Here is a 12,458-nt window from a genome sequence, read left to right as displayed (position 1 = left end):
CTGTCTCTCATTTGCAAATAGGATAACGATCTCTTCCAGTCTCATTCTTGAATGACTGGAGAGGACTGTAATGACATCCTGATTCTCTCTAGACTGTAGAAGTGCTATGGCACTCTGTCATCATCATTGCCATGACACATTCATGGGATTGATAAATAAGTGACACAGAAATCATCAAGTATTTCCCAGTGGCTTCTTTGAAAGTGTTAGAAACACAGAAGTAAAACGAACCTTACAAGAAAATACAAGGTTTAAAGAGATATTCCTTAGAAGGGTCAATTTTCTCCCTGGGTTTATACTGCATTGTTACATCATTAGCAAGAATTTGGGGCATAAAAGCACGTTAGTCCCCATATGGCTAGAATAAGCTACCCCATCACCAGTGAAGGCAGATTCCAGATAAAACTGAACAGCTGAAAACATCATCTTTATTGCGTTGGGTTTGTTTATTGTTCTTCCCTAAGGATGAGAGAAATTCAAGTAATGGAAACTTAGACAATAAACCCATTAAATCAAGAATACAGAAACAATCACTAATAAAAATGGAAAAAACAGCTATACCAAAAAACTTTGATCACAGATAATTGAAATACAAGCCATAGCCTCACACTTTCTGTTCTTTCTGTATTTGCTGTTCCTTCATAAATCTGTTAAGTTACTGCTTCTGAATGCTAGGGGAGATATTCAACACTGAAACTTTCAGCTTTAACCTGCTATATAAAATTAGATGTTCCAGGAAAGTAGGACATGGATAGTTATGACCCAGATTCTGAATTTAGTGTACATTTTTGCCTTTTATCTCTCTATCCCCAGTCCAAAGAAAAAAGAAGAAGAGGAAAATGTAAAGGAGATGATCTTCCAACAAAAACCATACTGTCTCAGAAGCTTGCATTTTCTTAGCCCTAAACTCTTCTACTGTGATCTTCCAGGGAAAAGACCTTGGTGGTTTGCTTGTCCTCATTTGACACATTAGCCACAAGCCTTTCACATACAGAAAACCGGAGTCATGTATAAATAAGAGTTCATGGAATCCCTTTCAAAACACTCAACACTGCATTTTCAGAGAGCAGTGTCTATCACGGGCCCATCAATTACTGTAATCACATCTCCCACTGGCTAGACACCAGTCAGAACATATTTTAAGAATTCAAAGGCCACTCTGTCAAGGACAAACCAGCTTGACTTTGGACCCAGTATTCAGATGGGGGAGCCGGCAGTGTCTGGTGGTCCAGGGGTTTGCTGAGCTGTCCCAGGGGACAGTTGCAGGGGATTGACCTCATTGTGGTTCCTCAGCCACAAGAGGAATCAGGCAACCGCCTGATTTTGCACAAGTTTTCATTTCCTCCCCATGGAGATCCTGAGGCTGAAAGCCCCGTTGTTCAGGACATGATTTGAAGGAGGAAGTAGAGTGCTGTTCCCTGTGATATGACCCCTTCAACTTAAGAGAGACCAGCAGAAACTCTGACCCTGGCCTCAGGTTCCACAGTGAACAGCTCGATTCCCCCCTTAGTGTAGCATGAGCTGACAAGTCTTCCTGGGCACTGACTGAGCACAGTGGTTTTCTCCTCTGTGCCAGGCTTAACCCTAGCAAAGAAAATGAGCTTTTATCTATGATGATCCTGCAGAGCTAGAGGCAAAGCCATTTTCTCCAGCCCCTTGGATACCAGAGGAAATGCAAAGAAAATGGCCAGAGTGAAAGCGTGTGTGTCTTGAGTGTTTTGTTTGTTTTGAGGAATAACTTCCAGATCCTTGTCAGGCATGCTCCATGGTTAATGCCAAAAGAAGTACAGCCTAAGGAAGGCTGTACTGCTCTCTTGCACAAGTGCCCAGGGCCATGACAATGTACTCCCCCAGGGCTGCCCCAGTGAAGCCCATATTTGGAAGGCAAGACATACCACAATGTCATACTAGGTCTCATTTATCATATGCCTAAGCTCACAGCCAAGGTGCCTCAAACCCCATATTCAGTGGAATCATTTAGGGGTGTGTTCTGTGAAATTGATCATCCTATTTAATTTGGAACCTCCCCATAATTGCTCCATCAGCCTCTCTTATTCTGGCCTTCCTTTTCCAACTTATACCAAATTAGTCCTTTTCCAGCTACAGACCCAATTTTTACTTAGCTATGAAACTGTGCTATGGAAAACTTAGATATTTAAGAACTTTTAGAAGCATATTCACTTAACTCATAGGATTGCTTAGAATAGAGGTTCTCAAAGAGTGCCCAAGAGTAGCATCAGCATCCCTTGAGAACTTGTCAGGAATATATATACTCTGGCCCTGCCCCAAACCTACTAAGTCAGGAAGTCTGATGGTAGGACTCAATCATCTGTGTTTTCATCAGACTTCCCAACTGATTCAGATGCAGGCTCAGGTTTGAGAACCGCTGGCTTAAAAGAAAGATCTCTCTTTACCATGGTCAGTGAAGGCACATATATAGTCATATGAAATGTCTGAGTATCAGCTAAATAGAATACTTTTTCTCATGAAAGTAGAAGAAACACAGGGCAGAATTTCACTTCGTGGATCATGTTCCAATTTGTTTCTCTTGTAGCAGACTTCTTAACCAGTCATATAAAACAGAACAGAAAATGTCCTAGAAGATGTTTTAAACATCCGGTCATTTTGGCAAAGGATGACATATTCCTTACCCCTTGGTCACCACCAAGCATCCTTACAACAGTGTGCAACTCTGGTCAGAGAACTCACTCAACCAGACTGGTGTAGAAAGTGGACCTGTTTGGTTTAACTTGCAGTGCCAGCTCCAGCAATACTTTCAAGACCCAGTAAGAAAGGATGTTGGGGGAAAATGACAACCACATAATCTTTATCACAAAGACAGAAATAAAATACACTCAGCTTTCTCTGTTTATTTCTCACTGAAAGCAGGGATCGAGATATACAGTTTTTCCTTGATAACCATAAACATATCATGCCTGGCCCTCCCTCTGAGAAAAATGGCAGGTACAATAGAAAGTTAACATCTCTAATTTGGATTCTCTTCTTTTTCTCGTAAAAGAAGCAAACTGAAAGTCAGGTCTTCTCTTAGAAATTTGCCAATGGCTTTAATGATTTTCACTGAGGGGCCAATGGCCTACCTGAAATCTTAGCAACTTGGGAGACCTCAAGTCTCTCAGAGGATATAAGGACCCATTTTGTCAGAAATGTCAGAGTTGTTGAATGAGTATGTTCAGTTTTTTAAAAGATATGAATAACATTTAAGTCCCTCTCTTATGTCTGACTTCTTCATAATTCAGATTCATTACAATTTATGTATCCTAAAACTAAACAGTGAAAGGAAAAGAAGAAAGTTTTGCTTTCCTAAGTGTCTCCCACATCATTCAAATATAATTGTTTTTCAATGAAGTTTATGAGTAAGTTGCCAATTCTCAGTTTAATTTTAAAAAATCCACCTTTTGTAGAATAATACTCCCTCATCCAGGACATAAAAATGGAGCAAACTTAGCAAATTGAGGCAAGCTTCTTGTTTTGTTTTGTTTTAAAGATTTTATTTTTAAGTCATGTCTACACCCAACATGGGGCTCAAACCCACAACCCTGAGATCCAGAGTCACATGCTCTAACCCAGTTGAGCCAACCAGATGTCCCAAACTACCTGTTTTGCAGCAAAGGTTAGCTCTGGGGGCGCCTGGGTAACTCAGTGGGTTAAGCCTCTGCCTTCAGCTCAGGTCATGATCTCAGGGTCCTGGGATCGAGCCCCTCATCCCATTGGGCTCTCTGCTTAGCAGGGAGCCTGCTTCCCTCTCTCTCTGCCTGCCTCTCTGCCTACTTGTGATCTCTGTCTCTCTCTCTCTGTGTCAAATAAATAAATAAAATCTTAAAAAAAAGAAAATAGCTCTGACTACCAAAGGGATGAAGTTCAAGCCCAAACAAGGAGTGAAGGATAAAGGGAAAGAGCAAAGGTCAGATTCTAGAAACAAGCTGACTTGGAAAAAGTCAGTGTGAGGAGCAAAGACAGAGTACATAAAGGTCACATTGCCTACCTGTGCAACCCAAATCTTGTATCCGTGCCATACGTTTGGCACTTTGCCTGGCTGTGTGTTCTCTCACTATCCCTTCTAGATGGCTGTTACCTCCAACTCTCCAGGGAAAGCTGCTGGTATTCTCCTTATGTCCGAATCTAACTACTTCCCCCAACTACCTCCTGCCAGGGTAACTGATTAACTTGATTAATTAATTGATATTAAGTTCCAGGAGCAATTAATTGATATTCACTCAGTTCTGTAAATTCTGTCATAATGTAACATAACTAAAGTGCTATGTACACAGTTTAAATTTTCAAAACCCAGCCATGTGGTATCTGAAACAATGAAGTGTATAGATTTCTCAGAAATGTAATTGAAAAAAACAATAGTTAATACTGAAAACTAGAGGCAACTTTCTGCTAATAACTCTGAAATAAATGATTTGGGGAAATGACATATATTAAAATAAAAAGTAGAACATTTTAAGAGACAGTCATGAAAGAAATGGACACTCTTCTCAGAGAACTGCCTCCCTAAAAAGTCTGACCAGTTCATTTTATAGGCAAATCATATATGTTTTTAATAAATAAATACTACTTATGCTCTATACAGTCCCACAGAAGGATCTTGATAAAGTTCTCTGTTCATTTCATGACTCTATCATAACCCAGAATCTACAACCTAAAAAGGAGAACACACAAGAGAAAACGGCAGAACACACTCACTTATAATACTGATATAAAAAAATCTAAGCAAAATAATAAATCTAGTACAGCAACACACAAAAAAGTAATGTGACCTGAGATGGCTTAATTGTGAATGTGCAGGTGGTTAACTATTAGTGAATCAATTTACATAATACATCACTTCAAGAACCTGGGAGAAATATAATTATTTCCACAAGTATCAAACATTTAAGAACCATTCTTCAATTTTGAAAAAGAACTATTTAGCAAGCTAGGAATGGGACACCACCTTAACATTCCAAATAATAATATTTTTTTAGATTAACAGATATTTTAATTAATAGTGAGATGCTATGGGAGCCCTCATAAAAGTCAACTGAACAGGGGTGCCTGGATGGTGCAGTTGGTTAAGTGCACGACTCCTGGTTGTGGCTGAGGTCGTGATTTCAGGGTTTGGGGACTGAGCCCCACGTGGGGCGCCCATGCTCAGCGTGGAGCCTGCTTCGATTCTCTCTCCCCCTCTCTCTGCTCCTTCCACTTGTGCTCACTGTCTCTCTCTCAAGTAAATAAATATTTTAAAATATCAACCAAACAAAAAAGAAGGGACATATAAAAACAACCCATCATGCATCTTCTAGCCAATACAAGAAGATACTAAATAAAACAGATGCATAGTAAGTAGAAAGAGATAACATTTCTTTTCAATGTATAACTGTCTATATAAAAACAAAACAGAACACACGTGTACACACACACATGAACAAAGGCAAAAAATAAAAACAAAAATTCAACAGCTTTTATATTTTTATGTATTATCATAAATATACATGCATACATACAAACAGCACTGGAAAACATAATGAGAAAATTATCTAATTCACAATAACAGCAATACCCAGACTGCATCAATATAGCCTTAATAAAAATAGTATGGGACATGTACAAAATCTTTAATGCATTATAGAAAGACACAAAGAGAAAGCAAGTAATTGTGTAAATTTATAAAGATGTCAGTTCTTCCCAAAGAGATCCATAGGTTCAAAGTATTTTCAGAACAACAACAAATTCTAGCATCCAGTAAGCAATTTCACATTCTCAGACAAACCTGCTTTGGCCAATTTAAGATGCCAAGGAAGATAATACAGTGTGAACTATTCAGGCAAATGCCTGGAAGGACTTCAGCCTCATCAGGCAACATTTACTGAGCTTCTAAGTTTGGACAGTCATTACCACCACTGGCAAAGAGACTACTGTGCATGTTCCTAGAGCACCTGGCCAGAATCCGGAGGCACTGGCAGGTGCTCAGGTGTGCCAACAGTAAGGAGAACAGCTGATGCCCAGTGGACAGCCACTGTGGGGAGCAGTGACTGCTCAGAGCAAGTTGTCCTCGGCTGGTCCTTAACATCACAGCCCAGCTAGAGCAGTCCCCACTGGAAAGCGAAGGGCTGAAGAGCCACAGCCTGAGGCTCCTAAAGGAAGGGCTCTCTGGAGACCCTCTAAATGGTGAAAAGAAGACAGCCCTGGGCTTCAGGATGTTGCTAACAAAAATCTGAGAGACAGAACCTGCCATGGGTTGACCCCTCCAAAATGCAAAGTGGGCAACAGGATAGGGAAAATTGAGTCTAGCGTGGCTTCTCAAATTTGACTAAATGGTCACTGTGATGGTGAACCCCTAATGCCTTTAGAGAAGGAAGAGGGATGGCCAGACCAGTTCCCCACCTGCCCCAGGCACAGCCATACTGTATCATGACAACCACAGGCTAAGTTCCAAAAGAGAATGCAGATCAGCACTGCCCAACTCCATAGCCTTCCCAGGTACCAGAACTTCCAAGGCCAACATCCATGGTAAGACAGAGAAGAGCACAGAGTCTGGGCTGACTCACCACTGGGGCAGAAATGGGGCTCACCCTCCAGGAGTGACAGCTGGGCCGCGGCCCTCCCACTGGTGTCAAAGCACCACTGGCACATCAGCCAGACCCTGCTCTACCCCTCCCCTGCCACAGAGGAAAATCCAAGAGGGGAGCAGAGAGTGTATGAGGTCTCTGGTGTGTGTCCTGAATTCTGGCATTCCCGTGACCTCTGGGGTCAGCGCCAGCTGTGATACCATCCCTCTTCTGCTCCTCTCAGAGCTCTGCCTGTTTCAAGGCTCAGTTCAAATGCCTCTTCTTTTCTCTGAAGTTTTCTCCAACACCATCCTGGTTCCAGAAAGGCAATTCTCTTGGAATGTGTCACTTTGAGCCCCACACTCCCTGGCACTTTGCTTACATCTCCAACATGGTGTGTGTTCCACGTGGCCTTGGGTTCCATTTAGTTGAATTCACCTCTGTGGACTACAGACTCTGGGAAAGAGGTGAGACCATCTTCTCTTTTGATGGGAAGAACAACAGTTTGCTCAAAAACTATCATGGGGACACTCACTCAAAAATATTTTTAAATGAACCTAAGTCATACTCTGCCAAGGATTGAGTGGGCTGGGAGCGGGGGTATTCTACTTCTTTTGGCTGCTCCCTGCAACCCTTGGGACACAAAGAAGTTAAGCTCTTGTGCCTTCATCAGCTGGAGACTAGAACCCAGCCCTCGGGTTTCCCCATTTTCACCCAATTACGCTCTCTCTGGCTTCTCGCAAAAATGTCAGAGCAGTCACCTCCATCAGCTTGCTCCAATTCTGTGTTCATTCTGAACACTTGCCAGAGACCAGCTTAATTTAATTTTGCTCTGACAATATGATGTTCACACAAAAATTCTTGAATGTTTCACACTTGCCAATGTTTGAACATGGATTTCTTTCACACTCTCTGTTATATTTTCTTCTGGAGGCTTAGTTTGGCAAATTCTGCCATCTCCTTTAGGAGAAGCGCTGTCCTTGCCAATAAAAAGGTATTTTCAAGCCAAAATGCCTTCCTTCCACCCATCTATACATATATAGTGTATACAACTCACGAAAAGCCCAGTGCAGGGGTCTCTCCGCCCCGGGGCAGCATATAGAGAGGGAAGTAAATGGGCGGGCCCCCTTCCTCACTGGGACATGAGCCTGGGGGACAGGGAACATGCTCCTCATGCCTACCAGGGTCTACCAGCCCAGGGGGAGCCAGGGTGGGAGAAAGTGGTGTAGAGCTCTTTACTTCAGGGATCTCGTCATTCCAACACACACATGCGTGCGCGCGCACACACACACACACACACACACACACACAACCACTCTGTCATATGCCTGCCAGAGAGCAAGAAAGCTATTTCCAGCTGCAGGGCAGCCAAGAGCAGCGGCAGCCAGGATGGTCTTGAGGGAGAAGGAACGGAAAGTGTTTCTTCTCTCAACCAGAAAAGGCAGGTCCTTACCACCCTCGCCTGCCTCAAGGGGTGCACAGATGCGTGCTGGGGTTCCACTGCAGCCAGGCAGCATCACACAGTGCACACTCCCTCACGGGGAGGGGTCCACGCAGAGAGCACAGCTGCAGCCCACCGCGGTAGGCCTGCCAGGGAGTCACCCGTCATATTCGCTTCACGGTTTCAGTAGCTACATGGACCTCCGAGTCAAAGGTCCCCTCCCCGTTGCCTTCTAGGCAGCTAGACAAAAAGACATGTGAGTATAGCTCAGAGCAACATGCCTGTGACAACTACAAGTGATAAATAATAGCAAAAGAAAGGAAGGAAGGAAAGAAGGGAGTGGGGGGGGAGCAGGGGAGGGAAAAAAGTGAATGAATAAAAGTGGGGGAGAATAGGTAAAGGAGGTCAAGAGGTACAGACTTCAGGTTACAAAATAGGTAAGTAGTGGGGAGATCTCGTACGTGGTGGCTACAATTAATAATACTATGCTGGATATTAGAAAGTTGCTAGAAGAGGGGACCTTGAAAGTTCTCATTGCAAGAAAAATACTGTAACTGTGTGAGGTAATGGAGGTTACCTAGACTGTGGTGATCATTTCACAATACATACAGACATCAAATCATTGTGCTGTACACTTGAAACTGACATAATGTTTAAAAAAAAAAAAAAAGGAACAAACGAATGAAAAGTAAGCAAGCTAGCAATGTTTAACTCTCTGCCACATGTGGACTTGAATGCTCTAGTAGAAAAATCATTCTCTCTTAGCCAGGAAGAAAGTAGGTTGTGTCAAGCAGTGACAGCCAGAGGTCCTGGGCTGCCTGCAGCCCACAGGGGAGTCATCCAAGGGGACCACTTCTCCCTGTCTGTGCTGCAGAAAGGTCCAAGGCTCTTCCCCACTCAGCTCCCGTCGCCTTGCCCATGCAAGTGGCTGTGGGACTAGCACAAGGTTAGGGGACAGAGAACTGAGGTATTAAGCCCTTGTTCTTTTCTTCCCAATTAGTCAGGAGCAATTCTTTTAACCTCCTTGAACCCCACATCATGCAGGTGGTGGCCCAAGGCAAGCAGAAAGACATGAGCAGACACTTCTCCAAAGAAGACATACAAATGGCCAACAGACACATGAAAAACTGTTCATCATCATTAGCCATCAGGAACATTCAAATCAAAACCACACTGAGATACCACCTTATACCAGTCAGAATGGCAAAAATAGACAAGGCAAGAAACAGCAAATGTTGGAGAAGTTGTGGAGAAAGGGGAACCCTCTTACACTGTTGGTAGGAGTGCAAATTGGTGCAGCCACTCTGGAAAACAGTGTGGAGGTTCTTCAAAAAGTTAGAAATAGAGCTACCCTATGACCCAACAATCACACTATTGGATATTTACCCCAAAGACACAGATGTAGTGAAAAGAAGGGCTATATGCACCCCAATGCTCATAGCAGCAATGTCCACAATAGCCAAACTGTGGAAAAAGCCGAGATGCCCTTCAACAGATGAATGGATAAAGAAGATATGGTCCATATACACAGTGGAATATTACTCAGCCATCAGAAAGGATGAATACCCACCTTTTGTATTAACATGGATGGGACTAGAAGAGATCATGCTGAGTGAAATAAGTCAAAAAGAGAAAGTCAATTATCATATGGTTTCACTTATCTGTGGAACATGAGGAATAGTGTGGAGGACATTAGGAGAAGGGAAAAATGAACGGGGAGAAATTGATGGGTATTAAGGAGGGCATAGATTGCATGGAACACTGTGTGTTATATGCAAACAATGAATCTTAGAACACTACATGAAAAACTAATGATGTACTGTATGGTGACTAACATAACACAATAAAAAAAAAGGTAAGAGTGGAGAAATCAATTGAAATGAATATTAATGCAGCAGTCTGCCAGGCACCAAATACACTGGCTCCCTTTCTCTGATCATTATACATCAGCATAAAAATACAAAAGACACACTGCAGAGCATACTCCACATCTGCACCCCTCTGGGGTGCCCTGGGGACATCAACCAAACCAGGCTTGAAGAATCATTTGCCAGAAGCTGAGGTGCATTCCCCTGGAGGAGCTCTGATTATCTGAACAATCCTTGCTCATCTCAGCAAGGGCTGGGAGGAGTCCAAAGACCCCTGGCAAGCCGACAGAATGTGACAGGCAGAGCCTTGCAGCCTTTTTTTTTTTTTTTTTTTTAATCAAAGTAATTTACTAAGCTTGGTTTTGTTTTGTTTGTTTTTTTTTTAAATAGTTTTATTGCTATTTAATTGCCATACAATGAACTGCCCATATTAAAGTGTACAACTGAGAAGTTTTGACAAACATCCATGTGAATAATCTCCCATGTTTTAATCCCCAGGAACGGTGACTCCGTTAGCCTGGCACAGCAGAAGAGACCTTCCAGATGCAATTAACTTAAGGATCCTAAGATGGAAAGAGAATCCTGGATGATTCCAGTGAACCCAATGTCATCACAAGGGTCCTCATATGAGGAAAGCAGGAAGATCGAAGGAGCAGACAACTGAAGCAGAGATTGGCAGAAGAAGATTAGTGGGTCTCCCTCCTCACCACAATGTCAACCTGGGGGACACAGGACATCCACAGCCAGGCTTCTTATACCTAGGTGGGTCTCCCAGCCCAGGCAGATGAAGGGTAGGGGAACACCAAGGTATGAGAGCAGCCCCCTGAAACTGGGAGATCAAGAAAACAGAATCTCCTCTAGAGCCTCCAGAAGAAACAGGCCTGCCAACACCTTGACTTGAGCTCCCATTGGACTCATTTCATACTTCTGACCTCCAGAACTATAAAAGGATACACTTGTGATGTTTTGAATCTCTAAGTTTGCAGTAATTTGTTACAGCAGCCATAGGAAGCTCATACCATGTATAGCCTATCCTCAGGCAACCGGTTATCTGCTCTCAGTCATATAGCATGGAGTCTTGATTTTCTTTTCCTTTGGCATGATTGTGTTAGATCCATCTGTGTTTTGCGTGTATCCAGAGTTTACTCCTTTTATTGCTGAGTAGTAATCCAATGTATAGATATACCACAATCTGTGTATCCATTAACCTATTGAGGGCCATTTGCATCATTTCCCATTTTTAGCTCTTATAAATAAAACTGCTACAAATATTCACATTCAGATCTTTGTATGGTGTCATGGGCCTAACCATATCCCCCAAAAAGGATATGTTGAAGTCCTAATCCTCACTACCTCAGAATGACCTTATTTAGAAGAGTCATTGCAGATGTCATTAGTTGAAATGAGGTCACACTGGTGTTAACCCAGGATGACTAGCGTCCTCATAGGAAGATGGTCATGTGAAGACAGAGACACAGAGAGACACCATGTGACCATGAAAGCAGAGACTGCGGTGATGGAGCTCCAAGCCCAGGAAGGCCTAAGTTTCCCAGCAAATCCACAGAAGCTCAGGTTTCAGAGGCCAGCTGGCTCTGCTGACTCCATGATCTCAGACTTTCAGCCTCCAGAAATATAAATCCAAATATTTCTCTGGTTTCTAAGCCACCCAGTTTGCACTACTTTGTTATGGCAGCCCTAGGAAACTAATATAGATGGATAGACATATGTTTTCATTTCTCTTGAGTAGACGCCTAAGTAGAAAACTGGATCATATGATAAGTCTATGCTTCATTGTTCAAGAAAGTGCCAAACTGCTTTCCCAAAGTGGCCACACCTTTCTGTATTCCTATCAGCAGGGTATGAGACCTCTGATTTGTCCACCTCTCTGTCAACTCTTGGTGTGATCAGTCTTTATCATTTTAGCCATTCTAATAGGAGTGGAATAGTACTTCATTGTGGTCTTATTTGCATTGCCCCCATGACTAATGATGTCAATCATCTTCTTTAGTGAAGCATCAAGATAATTTGCCCATTTTTTAATAGGGTTTTTGGTTTTGTTCATATTGAGTTTGAGATTTCTTTATATATCCTAGATACAAGTCCTTTATTAAATATATGCTTTACAAACATTCTGTTGCACTCTGTGTCTTGTCTTTTCATTCACTAACCTCTGTCTATCAAAGAGAAGAACCTATGAATTTTGACAAAGGCCAAAGCAAGGCCTTTCTGAGTACTCTCTCCAGTGCCCCGGGTACCAGGAGATTTTTTGGTCTGGTAGGAACAGGCATGCTCCGCAGCCCCATGTGACCACTCCACACTGTTCCTCCCAATCCTCTCATGTGGTTCTTGCTTTGGCCTGGTGTAGATCCCTACTCTGCTAAATACACAGGGGAGCTTCTGCAGATCTCCACAGAGTTCCCTCTTTTTGTAGATCTCTTCTCTAGCACTCTGTGCCATGACTTCTAGCCCTGTGAACTTGCCCTCCCTAGACACTCAGCTCGATCTCCTCAACTTATTGCATTCCTTGGGCTCCACCTGGGTTTGCCGCTCCCTGTGTGATGGTCTGGAAACTCTCGCTTCACTTATTTCTTCTTC

Source organism: Mustela putorius, unplaced genomic scaffold, assembly GCF_011764305.1.
Source record: "Mustela putorius furo isolate JIRA1106 unplaced genomic scaffold, ASM1176430v1.1 tig00004013_pilon_pilon_pilon, whole genome shotgun sequence".
NCBI classification, from domain to species: Eukaryota; Metazoa; Chordata; class Mammalia; order Carnivora; family Mustelidae; genus Mustela; species Mustela putorius.
Note: the sequence above shows the minus strand (reverse complement) of the source record.